This window comes from Somniosus microcephalus, chromosome 4, assembly GCF_052327205.1.
Source record: "Somniosus microcephalus isolate GS21.2 chromosome 4, FLI_Smic_1.0, whole genome shotgun sequence".
Taxonomy (NCBI): Eukaryota; Metazoa; Chordata; class Chondrichthyes; order Squaliformes; family Somniosidae; genus Somniosus; species Somniosus microcephalus.
Genome location: NC_140990.1, coordinates 33960107 through 33981821, shown reverse-complemented (window position 1 = coordinate 33981821; position 21715 = coordinate 33960107). Strand labels below are relative to the sequence as shown.

The 21715-nt window shown below is 46.6% G+C and overlaps 1 pseudogene; it reads left to right on the top strand.

The window, feature by feature from the left end:
* Positions 1–900: 900 nt before the first annotated feature.
* On the top strand, positions 901–20853 carry LOC147118591 (uncharacterized; annotated as a pseudogene).
* Positions 20854–21715: the final 862 nt, after the last annotated feature.

Sequence of the window (21715 nt, the reverse complement as noted above, 5' to 3'; positions counted from 1 at the left end):
CCCTCTTGCTATTGGTCCAGAGCTCCCGTCAATCACATGGCAGTGTGAGCTGAGCATGCGCGCGAGTGACCGGACAGGAGAAGCCACAACTGGATCGACACAGCAGAGCCGCCAATCCAGAGCCAGCTTGTATCAGGGCGGGCGCTGGATGCGGAAGTCGGTCCCTGGCCGCTTGTGTAGGTCTTTTTGTTGCTTCAGTTTGAGCTGGAGTGGAGATGGAGGAGAAGCTGCTGGGTTTAACCCCCAGTACTTCTGAGCCCAGGAGGACCCAACAATTTCCAATGTGAGACTGTCAAGGGAGGTGGATTCTGGGGGAGATTAGGTTGTTAAACAGACACTGTCCCTACAATGTAAAAGTGTATTGTTTTAGGAACAAGTATTTCTGTAGAGGCTTTTAATCTGTTTTACATCTACAGATTTTTTGAATTCATTCTTGGGTGTGGGCGTCGTAAGACGTTGTCAATCCCCAGTTGCCCGGTGAGAAGATGAAGCTGGACGTCCTTAATGAACCGCTGCAGTCCGTGTGGTGAAGGTGCTCCCACAGTGCTGCCAGGTAAGGAATTCCAGGATTTTCACCCAGCGACGATGAAGGAATGACGATATATGTCCAAGGATGGTGTGTGACTTGGAGGGGAACTTGGAGGTGATGCTGTTCCCATACACCTTGTCCTTCAAGGTGGTAGAGGTCGCGGGTTTGGGAGGTTCTGTCAAAGTTCTGGTCGGGTTGCAGATGTATAAAAGCCCTCACCTTCACCCCCGCCCACCTCTCTCTCTCCTCCCATAGAGGCTACTGAAGGACACTTAGTGAACCAGTTGGGTTTTTGTGACAATCTCTTGGAGTCATAATGGCACAGGAGGCCTTTCGGCCCATCAAGTCCGTGCCGGCTCTCTGTAGAGCAATCCAATCAGTCCCATTCCCCCACTCTATCCCCGTAGCCCTGTAAGTTTATTTCCCCCAAGTGCCTATCCAGTTTCCCCTTGAAAGCATTGAGTGTCTCTGCTTTTATTTGGCACCTTTCGTGCTGACGTTTTTTCTACTGCCAGCCCCACAAATGACCAGATTCATTGAGCTCAATTTCACAACCTGCCTTTGTGTTTTTGTGGGTTCTCTCTCACGCTCCGTTTTTCCTGTTTTAAACTCATTTTACAGGGTATTAGAAGAATAGGATTTGCAGACGGGGAACTCAAACCAAACATCACTTCAAGATCTGACAGAGTCACTCGATTCATCAGGATCTGAATATCATTACCCATTGATCATGGAAGCAAAAAGCACCGTTCACAGCGGGGAGAAACCGTACACGTGTTCTGTGTGTGGACAAGGCCAATCATCTGGCCTGTTGAGACACAAGTGCATACACACCAGGGAGAGGCCGTTCACCTGCTCCATTTGCGGGAAAGGATTCACATGGTCATCCCACCTGCTGACACACCAGCGAGTTCACACTGGGGAGAGGCCGTTTACCTGCTCCCTGTGTGGGAAGGGATTCACTAATTCATCCAATCTGCTGCAACACTGGCAAGTTCACACTGATGAGAGACCTTTTAAATGCCCGGACTGTGGGAAGTGCTATAAAAGTTCCGGGAAACTGATGTGCCATCAACGTGTTCACACTGACGAGTGACCATTCAAGTACTCTCACTGCGGGACTGGGTTCAGGCGATCATCTGACTTCACTGTACACCAGCGCACTCACACTGGGGAGAGGCCATTCACCTGCTCCGTCTGTGGGAAGCGATTCACTCGCTCATCCCACCTGCTGACACACCAGCTTGTTCACACTGATAAGAGACCTTTTAAATGTTCTGACTGTGAGAAGAGATTTAAAAGAAAAAAGGATCTACTGAGACACCAGCGAGTTCACTCTGGGGAGAGGCCGTTCACCTGCTCTGTGTGTGGGAAGGGATTCATTCAGTCATCCGACCTACGTAAGAACATAAGAACATAAGAAATAGGAGCAGGAGTAGGCCAATTGGCCCCTCGAGCCTGCTCCGCCATTCAATAAGATCATGGCTGATCTGATCCTAACCGCCAATCCACTATGACAGGACTATCTCCTGAATCTAACAGAATTAGACACATGAAACAGGAGCAGGATCAGGCTACACGGCCCCTGGGCCCACTCCGCTACCCACAGGGCCATGACCGATCCGAACCTAGACTCATGACCAAATTCCTGCCCGCTCCCCGTAACCCTTAATTCCCCTTACTTCTAGGAAACTGTCTATTTCTGTTTTAAATTTATGTAATGATGTAGCTTCGACAGCTTTTTGGGGCAACATATTCCATGGACCTACCACCCTCTGAGTGAAGTAGTTCCTCCTCATCTCAGTTTTGAAAGAGCAGCCCCTTATTCTAAGACTATGCCCCCTAGTTCTAGTTTCACCCATCATCTGGAACATCCTCCCCGCATCCACCTGATCCAACCCCTTCACAATCTTATATGTTTCAATAAGATCGCCTCTCATTCTTCTGAACTCCAATGAGTAGAGTCCCAATCTACTCAACCTCTCCTCATATGTCCATCCCCTCATCCCCGGGATTAACTGAGTGAACCTTCTTTGTACTGACTTGAGAGCAAGTATGTCTTTTCTTAAGTATGGACACCAAAACTGTATGTAGTATTCCAGGTGCGGTCTCACCAATACCTTGTACAACTGAAGCAATACTTCCCTATTTTTATATTCTATCCCCCTAGCAATGAAAGCCAACATTCCATTGGCCTTCTTAATCACTTGCTGCACCTGCATACTAACCTTTTGAGTTTCGTGCACCAGGACCCCCAGATCCCTTTGTACTTCAATTTCAGTACTTTCCAGTTTCTTGCCATTAAGATAATAACTTGCTCTATGATTTTTCCTGCCAAAGTGCATAACCTCACACTTTCCAGTATTGTATTCCATCTGCCAAGTCTCTGCCCACTTACTTAGCCTGTCTATGTCCCCTTGCAGGTTTTTTATGTCCTCCTCTCTCACTACTTTCCCTCCCATCTTAGTGTCATCTGCAAACTTTGATATGTTACACTTGGTCCCCTCCTCCAAATCGTTAATATAGATTGTAAAGAGTTGGGGATCCAGCACTGACCCCTGCGGAACACCACTGGTTACTGATTGCCAGTCTGAGAATGAACCATTTATCCCAACTCTCTGCCTTCTGTTAGATAGCCAATCCTCTATCCATGCCAGAATATTACCCCCAATCCCGTGATTTTTTATCTTAAGCAATAATCTTTTGTGTGGCACCTTGTCAAATGCCTTTTGGAAGTCTAAATACACTACGTCCACTGGTTCACCTTTATCCACCCTGTATGTTACTTCCTCAAAGAACTCCAGCAAATTTGTCAAACATGACTTCCCCTTCATAAAACCATGCTGACTTTGTCTTATTAAACTATGATTATCCAAATGTCCTGTTACTGTCTCCTTAATAATGGACTCCAAAATTTTACCTACCACAGATGTTAGGCTAACCGGCCTATAGTTTCCATCCTTCTGTCTACTGCCCTTTTTAAATAAGGGTGTTACATTAGCAGTTTTCCAGTCTGCTGGGACCTTTGCTGAGTCCAGGGAGTTTTGGAAGATTATTACCAATGCATCCACAATCCCTACCGCAACTTCCCTCAAGACCCTTGGATGTAAGCCATCAGGTCCAGGCGATTTATCCGCCTTGAGTCCCATTATTTTACCGAGTACCACTTCCTTAGTGATTTTGATCGTGTTTACCTCCTCCCCCCCTATCGCCCCCTACTTGTCCAGTGTTGGGATATTCTTGGTGTCCTCTACTGTAAAGACTGATACAAAATATTCATTCAGTGTTTTTGCCATCTCCATATTTCCTACCATTAATTTCCCGGTCTCATCCTCTAAGGGACCAACATTTACTTTAGCCACCCTTTTTCTTTTTATATAACTATAAAAACTCTTACTATCTGTTTTTATATTTTTTGCTAATTTACTTTCATAATCTATCTTCCCTTTCCTAATCAATCTTTTTGTTATTTTTTGCTGTCTTTTAAAGTTTTCCCAATCCTCTATCCTCCCACTAGATTTGGCTACCTCATATGCCCTTGTTTTTAGTCGAATACTATCCTTAATTTCTTTACTTAGCCACGGATGGCTGTCTTTTCTTTTACACCCTTTTCTTCTCAGTGGAATATACTTTTTTTGGAAGTTGTAAAATAACTCCTTAAATGTACACCACTGATCATGTATCGTCTTACCCTTTAATCTATTTTCCCAATCCACTTTGCTCAATTCTGCTCTCATACCTTCATAGTCTCCTTTATTCAAGCTTAGCACGCTTGTTTGAGATACAACCTCCTCACCCTCTAATTGAACATGGAATTCCACCATGTTATGGTCACTCATTCCAACGGGATCCTTTACTTGGACATTTTTAATTAATCCTGTCTCGTTACACAGGACCAGATCTAAGGTTGCTTGCCCCCTGGTCAGTTCAGTTACATACTGCTCAAGAAACCCATCCCTAATACACTCAATGAACTCATCCTCAAGGCAGCCCTGCCCAATTTGATTTGTCCAGTTAATATGATAGTTAAAATCCCCCATAATTATAGATGTTCCCTTATTACAAGCCTCAACTATTTCCTGATTGATACTCCAACCAACCGAGTTGCAACTGTTCGGAGGCCTATAGACTACGCCCACTAGTTTTTTTCCTCTTATTATTCCTTATCTCCACCCAAACTGTTTCATTATCCTGATCTTTTGACCCAATATCATTTCTCTGTATTACAGTGATTCCTTCCTTTATTAACATAGCCACCCCACCTCCCCTTCCTTCCTGCCTGTCCTTGCTGATCGTTAAATAACCTGGTATGTTTAATTCCCAGGCATTGTCACCCTGCAGCCATGTTTCTGTAATGGCCACAAGATCATACCCATATGTAGCTATTTGTGCCATTAACTCATCTATTTTCTTACGAATGCTACATGCATTCAGATAGAGAACTTTCAAATGTGTTTTTTGACACTTAATTCCTGCTTTTGCCCTTTTTATTACTTTACCTTTTACTCCATACCTTCTGCCCCTTCCTGACACGCTCTGGTTTTTCATTTCCCCACTGCTACCTAAGTCTATGACCTTCTCTGTTGTCATTTTTATTATTTGTTCTCTAGGAACCTCCCCCCCACTAGTTAGTTTAAAGCCCTCTCTACAGCCCTAGTTATATGATCCGCCAGGGCCCTAGTCCCAGCACTGGCCAAGTGAAGCCCGTCCCAATGGAACAGCTCCCTCCTGCCCCAGTACTGGTGCCAGTGTCCCAGGAAGCAAAACCCATTTCTCCCACACCAGTCTTTGAGCCACACATTTAACTCGCTGATTTTATTTGTCCTAGCCAAATTCGCTCGTGGCTCAGGTAATAATCCAGAGATTATTACCCTTGAGGTTCTGTTTTTTAATTTGACTCCTAGCTGCTCATACTCCTTTAACAGGACCGGCTTCCTAGTCCTATCTATGTCGTTTGTACCAACATGGACCACGACGACTGGATCCACCCCCTCCCACTGCAAATTTCTTTCCAGCCCAGAGGAGATGTCCTTAACCCTGGCACCGGGTAGGCAACACAGCCTACGGGACTCTCGCTCTTGGCTGCAGAGAACTCTATCTATCCCCCTAATAATACTATCCCCTACCACTACAACATTTCTATTTACTCCCCCCTCTTGAATGGCCCCCCGTTCCACGGTGCTGTGGCCAGGTTGCTCATCCTCCCTGCTGCCCCTGCTCCCGTCCCCACAGGGAGTAAGAACCTCGAACCTGTTGGTCAAGAGCAAGGGCTGCGGCTCCTCCAACACTACCTCCTGGTTCCCCGTACCTGCCTCACTCGTAGTCACACCGTCCTGACCCTGGCCATGGGCTACATCTGAATTAATTAACTTCAATGGTGTGACCACCTCCTGATACACAGAGTCCAGGTACTTCTCCCCCTCCCTGATGTGTCGCAGTATCTGAAGCTCAGACTCCAGCTCATCAACACGGAGCTGGAGATCCTGTAGCAGCAGACACTTGTCACAGACATAATCACCGTGAGCCTCAATGGGGTCTACCGGCTCCCACATCTCGCAACAGTAACACATCACCTGCTCCATTCTATGTAATTAATTTAAAAAAAATTTATTGTTAGTTATGGACACCCTCTTCCCGATTGTAGATGCTAGTATCCCCTTTAATTAATTGGATTTAAATTAAATCAATCCCTCTTATTACACCAGTTAAATGGTTTACCAACTGTCTCCACTACAGCACAGAGACCCTAGAAAAAAACTGCAGAATTTAAGATTGTAATAAAAAGAAGAAATACTCACCAACCAATCCAACCAATCACTTACCTCCTTCCTGGTGACGTCACACTTCGATTACTTTTTACCTCTCTCCCCTGCTGTTGAATTGGTCGGGCCTCGCCTCGCCCCTCCTTTTAAAGTTGCCGCGCTGCCTCTACCTCACGCAGGTCCGCTCTGGTCGGGCGTCGCTGCTCACTGCACTCCCAGGTCAGCCTCTGTGGTCGGGCCTCGCCTCGCCCCTCCTTTTAAAGTTGCCGCACTGCCTCTACCTCACGCAGGTCCGCTCTGGTCGGGCGTCGCTGCTCACTGCACTCCCAGGTCAGCCACTGTGGTCGGGCCTCGCCTCGCCCCTCCTTTTAAAGTTGCCGCACTGCCTCTACCTCACGCAGGTCCGCTCTGGTCGGGCGTCGCTGCTCACTGCACTCCCAGGTCAGCTGCTGTGGTCGGGCCTCGCCTCGCCCCTCCTTTTAAAGTTGCCGCGCTGCCTCTACCTGTTGAAACACCAGCAAGTTCACTCTGGGGAGAAGCTCTTCACCTGCTCCGTGTGTGGGAAGGGATTCAGTCATACATCCCACCTGCTGACACACCAGCGAGTTCACACTGGGGATAGACCATTTAAATGTTCTGACTGTGAGAAGAGATTTAATAGAAATAAGGATCTGCTGAGACACCAGCGAGTTCACACTGGGGAGAGGCCGTTCACCTGCTCTGTGTGTGGGAAGGGATTCACTCAGTCATCCGACCTTCTGAGACACCAGCATGTTCACACTGGGGAGAGGCCGTTCACCTGCTCCGTGTGTGGGAAGGGATTCATTCAGTCATCCGACCTGTTGAAACATCAGCAAGTTCACTCTGGGGAGAGGCTGTTCTCCTGCTCCATGTGTGGGAAGGGATTCACTTGTTCATCTCACCTGCTGACACACCAGCGAATTCACACTGCTGAGAGACTGTTCACCTGCTCTGTGTGTGGGAAGGGATTCACTCAGCCATCCAACCTTCTGAGACACCAGCGAGTTCACAAGTGACTGCAGGGGTTGGATTCTGCTGTTATTGCTGCTGTTAATCAAATGCAGGACTGAACCATGTTCATTATGACAGTTTGTTTCTGCTGATGTTAAACTCCAGCCCAGTTATAGGGGTTATTAATATTCTGGATAGATGTCAAATAAATCAGCTTTGTTTTAAACACATTCCTGTAGATTTTTTTCTTTCCCACCCAGTGTTTAGCATCACCTGGCTGGAGCTCAGAAAGGACAATCTGGGGGAAGGATGGTATGGATGGAACAGAACTTCAGCTGGACACAGTCCCTCAGGGCCACACTGAGAGGGGCAAACAGCACTTTGGTCTTTCTCGTCTCTCTTCACTGACAGCAAAGTTGCCGTGTGGGTTAACCTTGAGGCCTGTAAGAGATGTGTCCCAGCCGCTCTCTTCCATGGTTCAGAGCTCCTAGACATGGAACAGAAGGCTCCTTTACAACTGTGTTTAGAGTCAGGAAGAACAACGGTGAATGCTGGAAACGTGCTTTCAAATCAGAGATTGATGTAAAACTGCGATTTGTTCCTAACTGAAAGTGAAACAGCAGGTTTAAGTTTCCAGTCTAAAAATGACTGTGGTAATTATTCTATGTAGATTTAACGCGTCTGTGGGACAGTCCTGAGTCTACCATTTTAAGGCAGGCGTTAACCCATTTAAAATAAACCTGTTTAAAATAAATTGGTTAAAGTCTACATTAAAATAGCAGAGGGAGGAGTTCACAGGAGCCTGTTAACTGCTGGTACAATTATACAACAGACATTTGATCTCCAGATAAAGAAGGACCTGCAGCGTGTTTCCAGGAATTCCCTGTTTTATTGATGTGTGTGTTAGACACCTGGATAACTAAAAATACACAACCCGGAACATCCACGGGGGTGCGATCCTGACAGTTACTCTGGGATCACTCCCGCTGTGGAACTCCACCACTGACCCTGCTGAAGGTTGTAGGCTCAGGGAGTGGGGCCTCCAGGAGTGGACGGTAAGAAAGCTGGGTTTCGGTATCCTCACAAATATACACTGAGGAACCAGATGGCTCCTTACTAAGGAACCGGCTGGGGTTTTACCGGCCAGCGTAGGTCTAGGGGTGAATGATGTCTGACTCCCCGAACTGTCTTACATTGAACTCAGTTCAGATCAAGGTGAGTTCAGTTTACAGGAGAATAGAGACAAATATCACCCACAATTGAGGGAGTCAAAAGCAGCCATTAGAGAGGCTCAGAGATCTTTTGGAAGATGATGTACAATTGTGGTAATAATAGTAAAAGCTTTTCCAGCTATGTCAGGAGTCAGAAGACATAGTTACACAGAGTTACATAGAATTACAGAGTCTACAGCACAGGAACAGGCCATTCGGCCCAACTGGTCAATGCCGGTGTTTCTGCTCCACACGAGTCTCCTCCCACCACTCTTCATCTAACCCTATTAGCATATCCTTCTATTCCTTTCTCCCTCATGGGCTTATCTACCTTCCCCATGAATGTATCTGTGCTATTCGCCTCAACTACTCCTTGTGGTAGCACGTTCCACATTCTGACCTCTCTTTGGGTAAAGAAGTTTCCCCTGAATTCCCCATTGGATTTATTAGAGACTGTGTTATATTTATGACCTGTAGTTTTGGACTCCCCCACAAGTGGAAACATTTTCTCCAGGTCCACCCGATATAACCTTTTCATCATCTTATAGACCTCGATCAGGTCACCCATCAGCTTTCTCTTTATTCTGGAGAAAAGAGCCCCAGCCTGTTCAGCCTTTCCTGATAAATATATTCTCTCAGTTCTAGGATCATCCTTGCAAAGCCTTTTTCCACCTTCTCCAGTGCCTCTATATCCTTTTTATAATATGGAGACCAGAACTGTTCACTGTACGCCAAGTGTGGTCTAACCAAGGTTCTATACAAGTTTAACATAACTTTGCTGCTTTTCAATTCTATCCCTCTAGAAATGATCCCCAGTCCATTGTTTGCTCCTGTTATGGCCTCATTAACCTGCGTCGCTACTTTTAGTGATTTGTGTATCTGGACCCCGAGATCCCTTTGCTCCTCTACCCCATTTAGACTCTTATTTTCCAAGCAGTATGTGGCCTTCTTATTCTTACTACCAAAATGCACCACTTATCTTAAAATTCATTTTCTAATTACCCTCCCATTCTGGAAGCTTATTAATGTCTTCTTGCGTTTTTGTTGCATTCGTTCATCGGATGTGAGTGTCGCTGGTAAGGCCGGCATTTATTGCCCAGCCCTAGTTGCCCTTGTGAAGGTGGTGGTGAGCCGCCTTCTTGAACCGCTGCAGTCCGTGTGGTGAAGGTGCTCCCACAGTGCTGTTAGAGAGGGAGTTTAACCCATGATTTTGTCACAGTCTTCCTCAGTATTAACTCTACCTCCCAATTTGGTGTTATCGACAAAGTTTGAAATTGGACTTCCAATTCCCGAGTCCAAACCGTTTATGTAAATGGTGAACAACAGTGGTCCCAGCACTGATCCCTGTGGAATACCGCTTCCCACCTTTTGCCACTCTTAACCCCTACTCTCTGTTTTCTGTTTTGTAACCAGCTTGATATCCATAACAGTTTGTAAGATCGACAAGATGACCAAGGTCAGGCCGTGTGGAGTGAAGGGCCAGGCAGCAGAATGGGTGGAAAGCTGGCTACAAAACAGAAATCAGAGGGTTGGAGTTAAGGGAAGTCTGTTGCAATCTTTCCATCCATTCTGCTGTCTGGCCCTTGACTCCACACGGCCTGACCATGGTCATCTTGTAGACCGTACATACCGCAGACACAGTGCACCAGTGGTGGAGGGGGTGGATATTGAGTCCTGTGGTAGGAGCGCTGATGAAGTGGATTTCTCTGTCCGTGAGTTTTGAGGCATTGCTAGTGGTGTTTTTCACCACTTTCCACCTTTAAAAAAAACCTTGCTGCCAGTTTATTAAAGCCATTAACAGCCGCTCGGGTGGGACACACCAATAAATGAGGCCTTGTAAGTTTCCCTCAGAATGACAGGCCTGAACCCGAGTTAGAAAACATTTAGTAATTAAACCAGACTGGGTGGGGCCTGAGGTGTGAGTTAGTAACAGAAAATTGGTGGCCAGCGTACTTCACACCAGGGCTGGGGACCCGGGGACTCGGGTTTCTGTATCATTTATTGATTAATTTAGTTTATTGCCCAATCTCAATCAGACGGGTGGGTCATCTTGCTGTCCGGCAGAGGCGAGGTTCCCCAATGGAGGGCTCTCTATGCGGGAGTCCTTCCCTGCACCATTGGGGATCTGGGGTGGAGACTGTTGCAGGGAGCTGTCGTTAAACAGTTTCTAAGCTCCTTTCCGGACTCCAAGGCCAGATGTGATGTTTGCGGCCTAGAGGACTCCATGGGCCGTGTATATATTCAGTGTGAGAGGTTCCAGCCCCTGTATAGTTACCTGAAGGGGCTGCTCCTCAACTCTTGGTTACACTTTAGCCCCACGCTCCTAATCTTTGGCCGCCCGGTGTGGAGGGGGGTGGGTAAGTCGGAGGATCTTCTCCTGGACCTGCTCTTGGGCCTGGCGAAAACAGCAATTTGTAGGTCCAGGATGGGTGGGGCCCATGGGGGGTCACTCTGGCTGCCTGCCTCTCTCCCGCAGTCTTGTCTCTGCCCGGGTGGCCCTGGAGAGGGAGCAGGCGGTGTCCACCGGTTCACTTGATACCTTCCTCGACCGGTGGGCATGGAAGGTATCAAGAGGCAATAATCGATCCTCACAATCACATTGTGATTTAATTATTAATTGTGTGTGTGTCACAAATACATTTCTTCTATTCTGATACAAAAGCTCTACTAGACATGTTAAACTACTAGTTATTTAATCCGGGCTGCAGCTGCTGAAAGGTTGGCTGTACTGAGGTTTGTGGCCAGAGCTGGCAGACGTGTTGTTCTGAAGTCTGATGTCTCACACCTGAAGCATCTGTTTATGTCGTATTGTAATGACCTTTTTCTGTTGCCTGGTGTCAGAAATAGAAATCAAAGGGAGATGATGCCCCACTCTGTTAATCAACTCTTTGACACATTCCCATGCATTTCCTTTCTTAATTTACAAAGATCACAACTCCATTAGTGAACAATGGATTGCCAGTCTGCCACTTTTTAGTGAGGCTTGAAAGGATTCGCTATGAAGCTACACCTGCCCATCTGTCTGTGTGTCACTGTGTTCGGATTGTGTCAGACAACAGTCCTAATATCTCACCTACATCCATTACAATTTTTGAAATGTTAGATTGTACTTGGAAGTGGTTGAGTTTGAATCTGACAATTCTGAAATTGGGAGCTGTTAATGATTTCTGTTTTTCACGTAACTATATAGTGATGTGATCAGTCAAAGCAAATGAAAAGATGCCGCTATTTACTGAACACAACTGAGTAATTCTACAAGGATGTTATCGCAGTCTTCCTCAGTATTAACTACACCCCCCAATTTAGTGTCATCTGCAAATTTTGAAATTGTACTTCTGATTCCCAAGTCCCAATCATTCATGTAAATGGTGAACAACAGTGGTCCCAGCACCGATCCCCGTGGAACACCACTTCCCACCTTCCGCCCGTCTGAGTAAATACCTTTAACTCATCCTGTTACTATAACTGGACTTGTCTCCATTCCCGTGCCGAGGGGATTGCTGTACCAGACGGGAGGGGCAACACTTGGGGACTCTCGATTCTCCACCAATTCCCATTCCCCTTCTTTCTGGTGGATAATGGAGGTGCCACTGTGTGTAATGTGCAAGTCAGTAAGAATTGTCAGTGAGGATTAATCAGCACTTTCTAATTGGAGATATTAATCAGTGGAACTTTTCAGACAATAAATTGTAGATTTTGTACCAAAGATCAATTTAGGATGGAGTTAAAAGTTTATAATTTTATTGTAAAATAATTTCTGATGAGAGTCCCTGAATTAAGGGGAAAGATCACAGACAGCGGTTCTTAAAGGGACACTGCAGCCCCGAGAATACAATCGGCTATATATCCAGAATATTAAACTCCAGCCCAGTTATCGGGGTTATTAATATCATCAGAATCAGAGAAATTTACAGCACAGAAGGTCGCCATTTCAGCCCATCGTGTCTGCACCAGCCGACAAAGAGCTCTCCAGCCTAATCCCACTTTCCAGCTCTTGGTCCGTAGCCCTGTAGTTTACGGCACTTCAAGTGCACATCCAAGCACTTTTTAAATGTGGTGAGGGTTCTGCCTCTATCACCCTTCCAGACCCCCACCACCCTCTGGGTGAAGAAATTTCCCCTCAAATCCCCTCTAAACCTCCTACCAATTACTTTAAATCTATGCCCCCTCTGCTAAGGGAATAGGTCCTTCCTGTCCACTCTCTCTCGAGGGGCCAAATGACCTACTCCTGCTCCTACGTCTTATGTCTTATGTCCTTATCTAGGCCCCTCATATTTTTATACACCTCAATAAGGTCTCTCCTCAGCCTCCACTGTTCCAAAGAAAACAACCCCAGCCATTCCAATCTTTCCTCGCAGCTAAAATTCTCCAGTCCAGGCAACATCCTGGTAAATCTCCTCGACCCTCTCGAGTACAACCGCATCGTTCCTGTAATGTGGTGACCAGAACTGCACGCAGTATTCTAGAGCTGTGGCCTAACTACTCGCTGATATGCCTATCAATTAGTCCAATAAAAGGCGACGAGTTAAGAACGTAACTGAAGGTTTTTATTGGCTAAATAACAGAGCCCACCCTCGTGGGTGATCCGATCCAACAGGGAGGAATACTAGCCAGTCAGCTACCTTTATACCTGGGCAGGTAATGGGCGGAGTCGGAGGTGGTCAGCCCAGGTATAACAGTGCGACAAGAGGCGACCTCGTGTAGTGATGTGACAGTGAGAACAGTGAGAACAATATACAGTGATAACTATAACAGTGGTTTACCACACTCGCTGTGTAAAAAAAAAATGTTTCCTCAAGTCGCCTCTGTGTTTAATCTGTGTTACAAAAGCAAAATACTGCGGATGCTGGAAATCTGAAATAAAAACAGAAAATGCTGGAAATACTCAGCAGGTCAGACAGCATCTGTGGAGAGAGAAACAGAGATAACGTTTCAGGTCGATGACCCTTCGTCAGAACTTTAACCTGTGTTCTCTGGTTACCGACCCTTCTGCCACTTGAAGCAGTTTCTCCTTATTTACTCTATTAAAACCGTTCATGATTTTGAACACCTCTATCAAATCTCCTCTTAACCTTCTCTGCTCCAAGGAGAACAACCCCAGCTTCTCCAGTCTCCCCACGTAACTGTAATCCCTCATCCCTGGAACCAGTCTAGTAAATCTCTTCTGCACCCTCTCCAAAGCCGTCACATCCTTCATAAAGTGTGGGGCCCAGAATTGGACACAATACTCCAGCTGAGGCCGAACTAATGTTTTATAAAGGTTTAGCATAAACCTCCTGGCTTTTGTACACAATGCCTCTATTTATAAAGCCCAGGATCCCAATTGTTTTATTATCTGCTTTGTTAACTTCAAAGATTTGTGCACAAACACCCCCAGGTCTCTCTGTTCTTGCACCCCCTTTAACATTGTCCATTTAGTGTGTACGGTCTCTCCTCATTCTTCCCACCAAAATGTATCACCTCACACTTTACTGTGTTGAATTTCATCTGCCATGTGTCCGCCCATTCCACCAGCCTGTCTATGTCCTCTTGAAATTTATTACTATTTTCCTCACAGTTTACTACAGTTCCAAGTTTCGTGTCATCTGCAAATTTCAAAATTGTGCCCTCTACCCACAAGTCCAAGTCATTAGTGTCTATCAAAAAGCAGAGGTCCTACTACTGAACCCTGGGGGTAATATAGTAACATGGATAGAGGATTGGTTAATGGACAGAAAACAGAGAGTAGGGATAAACGGATCTTTTACAGGTTGGCAGGCTGTAACTAGTGAGGTGCCACAAGGATCAGTGTTGGGGCCTCAGTTATTTACAATCTATATTAATGACCTAGATGAAGGGACCGAGTGTAATGTATCCAAGTTTGCTGATGATACAAAGCTAGGTGGGACAGTAAGCTGTGAGGAGAACACAGAGCCTGCAAAGGGATATAGATAGACTAAGTGAGTGGGCAGTAAGGTGGCAGATGGAGTATAATGTAGGGAAATGTGAGGTTATTCACTTTGGTAGGAAGAATAGAAAAATAGAATACTTTTTAAATGGTGAGAAACTTTCAAACGTTGGTGTTCAGAGAGATTTGGGTGCCCTCGTGCAAGAAACACAGAAAGCTAGCATGCAGGTACAGCAAGCAATAAGGAAGGCAAATGGCATGTTGGCCTTTATTGCAAGGGGGTTAGAGTATAAGAGTAAGGAAGTCTTGCTCCAATTGTACAGGGCCTTGGGGAGACCGCACCTGGAGTACTGTGCACAGTTTTGGGCTCCTTACCTGAGGAAGGACGTTCTTGCCATGGAGGGAATGCAGCGAAGATTCACCAGGCTGATACCTGGGATGGCAGGAATGACGTACGAGGAGAGATTGTGTCGATTGGTCTTATACTCACTGGAGTTTAGAAGATTGAGAGGGGATCTCATTGAAACCTATAAAATTCTGTCAGGTCTGGACAGACTAGATGCAGAAAGGATGTTTCTGATGGCTGGGGAGTCCAGAACCAGGAGTCATAGTCTAAGGATAAGGGGTAAGCCATTTAGGACTGAAATGAGGAGGAATTTCTTCACCCAGAGAGTGGTGAACCTGTGGAATTCTCTGCCGCAGAGGGCGGTGGAGGCCAGTTCATTAAATATATTCAAGAAAGAGTTGGATATATTTCTTGAGGCTAAGGGGATCAAGGTATATGGGGAGAAGGCAGGGACAGGGTACTGAATTTGAATGATCAGCCATGATCTCATTGAATGGCGGAGCAGGCTTGAGGGGCCGAATGGCCTACTCCTGCTCCTATCTTCTATGTTTCTATGTTAGATTGATTCCTGGGATGAGAGGGCTGTCCTATGAGGAGAGATTGTGTAGAATGGGTCTATACTCTCTGGAGTTTAGAAGAATGAGAGGTGATCTCATTGAAACATACAGGATTCTGAGGGGGATTGACAGGGTAGATGCCGAGAGGTTGTTTCCCCTGGCTGGAGTGTCTGGAACTAGGGGGCTTAGGCTCAGGATAAGGGGTCGGCCATTTAAGACCAAGATGAGGAGGAATTTCTTCACTCAAAGGGTTGTGAATCTTTGGAATTCTCTGCCCCAGAGGGTTGTGAATGCTGAGTCTTTGAGTATATTCAAGGCTGAGATCGATAGATTTTTGGACTCTAGGGGAATCAAGGAATATGGAGATCGGGCGGGAAAGTGGAGTTGAGGTCGATGATCAGCCATGATCTTATTTAATGGTGGAGCAGGCACGAGGGGCCGAATGGCCCACTCCTGCTCTTATTTCTTATGTTCTTATGTTCTAACACCACTGTATACCTCCCTCCTGCCTGAAAAACAGCCATTCAACACAACTCTCTGTTTTCTATCCCGTAACCACCTTTGTATCCATGCTGTCACTGCCCCTTTTATCCCATGGGCTTTAGTTTTGCGAACAAGCTCATTATGTGGTACTTTATCAAATGCCTTTTGAAAGTCCATATACACAACATCAATTGCTCCGCCCTCATCCACCCTCTCTGTTACCGCATCAAAAAACTCAATCGAGTTAGTCAAACATGACTTGCCCTTAACAAATCCAATGCTGGCTCACCTTTTAGTCCATGCTTGTCCAAGTGGCTATTAACTTTCTCCTGGATTATTGCTTCTAAAAGCTTCCCCACCACCGGCGTTAAACTGACTGGCCTGTAATTGCCAGATTTATCCTTCTCCCCTTTTTCAAACAAGTGTGTAATGTTTTCAATCCTCCAGTCCTCTGCCATCACCCCGGTATCTAAGGAGGATTGGAAAATTGTGGCCAGCACCTCTGCAATTTCTACCCTTACTTACCTCAGCAACCTAGGATGCATCCCATCCGAACCGGGTGACTTATCCACTTTAAGTACTGCCAGCCTTTCTCGTACCTCCTCTATATCTACCTTTACATCATCCAGTATCCCAGCAACCTCCTCGTTTACCGTGGCTTTGGCAAAGTCGTCTTTCTTGGTGAACACCTTGGTAAAAGGAACATGAGTTATTAAGATTGTTGGAATAAATTTACCTATGAGACAATCAGCTGTGAGAAAATTGACTTAAATAAATTGGTGTGATGCAACAAACATGGAATACACAAACAATGACCGTTTGTATTACATCACCAGCAGATCTACCAAGGCACGGCTCATCCTGGGCCAGAGGATCTGCTGTTTTACAACCATAGGGGTGTTATGCGATGTAACAGACCATTTATCAGAGCCATTGATTTAAGTTGGCAAAATATGTGTATTTCCATGTTTATTGCATGGAAGTTATAGTAGTGATTGGGAGACCAAATTCGAGACAGAAGCACAGACATGCCGAGAATCTACAGTGTTAATGTGGGGACTGTTAACGCTCCTGTGAAAGAAAGAAAGACTTGCATTTATATAGCGCCTTTACCAACCTCAGGATGTCCCAAAGCGCTTTACAGCCAATGAAGTACTTTTGAAGTGTAGTCACTGTTGTAATGTAGGAAACACAACAGTCAAATTGCACACAGCAAGCTCGCACAACAGCAATGTGATAATGACCAGATGATCTGTTTTTTGTGATGTTGATTCAGGGATAAATATTGACCAGGACAGTGGGGACCACTCCGAAGGCCGTAGGACGATTTTTCTACATTATAGGCGCTATATAAATGCAAGTTGTTGTTGTTGTTGACAGTGGGAACGGATTCAGTTGCCCGTCTGAGGTGGAAACTCATGGATACAGTCACACCGGGGAGAGGCTGCACACCAGCTGAGCTTAAAAAGAGATTCCCTCACTCATCTCACCTACAGACACAATAGCATGTTCACACAGGGGAGAGGCCGTTCAGCAGCTGTGTGATTGGAAAGGGATTCACTCGTTCACCCCATTTACTGACACACCAGCACAGTCACACCAGAGAGAGATCGGTTAGATACTTTACGTGCGGGAAGGAATTTACTCAGTTTTCCCACCTATTAACACTCCAGCGTTAAAAGGGCAAAGGATTTGAGACACAATACTGAAGAAAGGATGTTTAAATGTGTGTGTGTGGGAAGAAATTCACTCGTTTACCCACCTGCTGAAACACCAGCGAGTTCACAAATGACTGCAGGGGTTGGATTCTACTGTTGCTGATGTTAATCACATCCAGGACAGAACTATAGCGGATGGCCCGTGCACTTGGGTTTCTGTATTATTTGCTTCCTAATTTTATGACTTGGCCCTCCGGCTCCAATCTCACGCCGATCACAGATAATAATTTTCTATATGCTAATGTAGTCTTTCAATGGAGAGGCTTTTACCCAACATTCCCCGCGAGGGCGAATATGCCCTATTCACACTACAGGAGCCTAGTGCGCAGGCGCAGTACCGGAGAGCGATGGAGCATGCGCAATGCGAGTGATGTAAAAGTACAAAGGCTGGAGAGTCGCATCGGCAGCGGGTAATGGATGGCGGGGCTCGGGGGCGTAATGATCCCGGAATATGGGCGGATAGGCTTCATAAACACCTGGTGTAGGCCGCAAGCCCCGATTAATAACCTAATGGTCCCGCGATTGCTGCTGCGGGGCTTTTTCCCGGTAATAGGCCCAGGTTAACGGCCGCCATCCTGGTAAAGGAGAGTGGGAAGCTTCACTGTGCGGCCATCTTGGTGCAGGAACAATGAGTGGGCGGGGCATCTGGGCACCTGTTCCCAACCTGACCCAAGTGCCCCGGGGGTGAAAACCATTGGTAGATTGTGTGTCACGTGTGTGTCCAGCTGCGGGTTTGATTGGTCAGTGACTCACCCGGGTTACCCAGGGGTTTAAAGTCACAGCAGGGCGCATGCGCGGCCACCTTAGGACAGGCACCAGGAAGAGAGAATGTTCTCAATTTCTATCCTGGACTCAGTGATGGCTTTTGTAAACTGAGAGTGTACGGCTATCGGGAAAGATTGAACAGGTTGGGGATTTTTTCTTCAGAAAAGGGAAGACTTAGAGGAGACCTGATAGAGGTCTTTAAAATTATAAATGGCTTGGACAGGATAGATGTGGAGAGAATTGTAAAAATCAACATTTCATTGTGCAGTACACACGTCTGCTGCATATATGACAAATAAAATTGAATTGAGAATCTAAAACTAGGGGCTATAAATACAAGATAGTTACTAATAAATCCAACAGGGAAATGAGGAGAAATTTCTTTACTCCGAGAGTGGTTAGAATGTGGAACTCGCTAATACAAGAATAAAAACAGAAAATGCTGGAAATACTCAGCAGGTCAGGCAGCATCTGTGGAAAGAGAAACAGAATTAACGTTTCAGGTCGATGACCCTTCGTCAGAACTGGAAAAAGTTGGAGATGTAACAGGTTTTTAAGCAAGTGTAGGGGCAGGAAGAGGGGGGAGGGGAGGAAAGAACAAAAGGGAAGGTCTGTGATAGGGTGGAAGGCAGGAGAGATTAAGAGACAAAAGGAATGATGGTGTGAGGCAAAAGGAGATGGTAATGGGACAAGTTAAGAAACAAAAGATGACTCTAGATGAAGTGTAAATGGCAATGGCAGGAGGATCAACAGCTGCCATGTGAGAGAGAGAAAAAATGATTGGGGCCGAGGTTATGGCCTGAAATTGTTGAACTCGATGTTGAGTCCAGAAGGCTGTAAAGTACCTAATCGAAAGATGAGGTGCTGTTCCTCGAGCTTACGTTGAGCTTCATTGGAACAGTGTAAGAGGCCGAGGATGGAGAGATCAGAGTGGAAGTGGAGCGGAGAATTAAAGTGACAGGCGACCGGAAGCTTGAGGTCACCCTTACGGACTGAACAGAGGTGTTCCACAAAGTGGTCACCCAATCTGCGTTTGATCTCCCCAATGTAGAGGAGACTGCATCGTGAGCAGCGAATACAGTATACTAAATTGCAAGAAGTACAATTAAATCGCTGTTTCACGTGGAAGGGGTGTTTGGGGCCCTGGACAGTGGGAAGGGTAAAAGGGCAGGTGTTCCACCTCCTGCACTTGCACGGGAAGGTGCCGGGTGAAGGAGAAGGGGTGTTGTGGGTGATAGAGGAGTGAACTAGGGTGATGCAGTGTGAGCGGTCCCTTCGGAATGCTGAAAGGGGAGGTGAGGGGAAGATGTGTTTGGTGGTGGGATCGCTAATACGGGAAGTGGTTGAGGCAAATAGCTTTGGTGCTTTCAAAGGAAACGAGATGCGTACATGAGAGAACGGAATAGAAACATATGCTGAAAGGCTGAGATGAGGTCGATGGAGTGGGAGGACACTTGTGTGGTGTATGAACACACAGCACAGTCTAGTTGGGCTGAATGGCCTGTGCTGTATATTCTATATAAACTCCTTTTTACAGGGTATTAGAATGGGAGGATTTGCAGGCGGGAAGCTCAAACCAGACATCACATCAAGATCTGACTGAGTCAGTTGCTTTATCAGGACCTGAATATCCTCAGCCTTTGATTGTGGAAGGAGAAATGTTTGTCTGTTCTGTCTGTGGAAAAAGATTTCAAACGTCAGTGTGACTGGAAAAGCACCGAGATACACACATACACCCGAGTGAGAGTGTTCCAGTGCACTGACTGTGGAAAGAGCTTTAACCAGTTACGCAGCCTGAAAAAACCTCGTGCCGTTCACAGCGGGGAGAAACCGTACACGTGTTCTGTGTGTGGACGAGGCTTCAACTGATCGTCCAACCTGGAGAGACACAAGGACACCCGCACCACGGAGAAATCGTGGAAATGTGGGGACTGTGGAAAGGGATTCAATTACCCATCCAAGCTGGAAACTCATCGACGCAGCCATACCGGGGAGAGGCCATTCACCTGCTCCGTGTGTGGGAAGGGATTCACTCTGTCGTCCAACCTCCAGATACACCTGAGAGTTCACACCGGGGAGAGGCCGTTCACCTGCATTGAATGTGGGAAGGGATTCACTACTTTATCCAACCTGCTGAAGCACCAGGGTATTCACACAGATAACAGACCTTTTAAATGTTCTGACTATGAGAAGAGTTTTAAAAGCAGAAACGAACTGCTGACACACCGTATTCACACTGGGGAGAGGCCGTTCACCTGCTCCGTGTGTGAGAAGGGATTCACTCAGTTATCGCACCTTCAGCGACACCAGAGAGCTCACACTGGGGAGAGGCCGTTCACCTGCTCTGAGTGTGGGAAAGGATTCGCTAATTCATCCGAGCTTCTGAGACACCAATGAGTTCACACTGGGGAGAGGCCGTTCACCTGTTCCGTGTGTGGGAAGGGATTCACTCGATCATTCACCGAGTACGGCCCCAGGCCCGAATCTAAAACAGTCAATATTCAGGAGAGGGAGGGGAACCCGTGAGTGTAGAACTGAACCCAGCCAGAGTCAGCACCTTCAGGGGAGGAGAGGGAGGGGAACCAGTGAGTGTAGAACTGAACCCAGCCAGAGTCAGCACCTTCAGCGGAGGAGAGGGAGGGGAACCAGTGAGTGTAGAACTGAACCCAGCCAGAGTCAGCACCTTCAGGGGATGGAGAGGGAGGGGAACCAGGGAGTGTAGAACTGAACCCAGCCAGAGTCAGTACCTTCAGGGGAGGAGAGGGAGGGGAACCAGGGAGTGTAAACGAAGCTTTACTCTGTATCTTATGTGTACTTTACCTGCCCCTGGGAGTGTTTGATGGGACAGTGTAGAGGGAGCTTTACTCTGTATCTAACCCATGCTGTACCTGCCCTGGGATTGTCTGATGGGACAGTGTAGGGGGTGCTTTACTCTGTATCAACACGTGCTGCAACTGCCCTGGATGTGTTTGATGGGACAGTGTAGAGGGATCTTTACTCCACATCTAACATGTGCTGTACCTGCCCTGGGAGTGTTTGATGGGACAGTGTAGGGGGAGGTTTACTCTGTATCTAACCCGTGCTGTACTTGCCCTGGGAGTGTTTGATGGGACAGTGTAGAGGGAGCTTTACTTTGTATCTAACCTGTGCTGTACCTACCCTGGGAGTGTATGATGGGACAGTGTAGATGGAGCTTTACTCTGTATCTAACCCGACCTGTACCTGCCTTGGGAGTGTTTGATGGGACAGTGTAGAGGGAGCTTTACTCTGTATCTAACCCGTGCTGTACTTGCCCAGGGAGTGTTTGATGGGACAGTGCAGAGGGATCTTTACTCTACATCCAACATGTGCTGTAGCTGCCCTGGGAGTGTGCGATGGGACAGTGTAGAGGGAGCTTTACTCTGTATCTAACACGTGCTGTACCTGCATTCGGAGTGTTTGATGGGACAGTGTAGGGGTAGCTTTACTCTGTATCTAACCCGTGC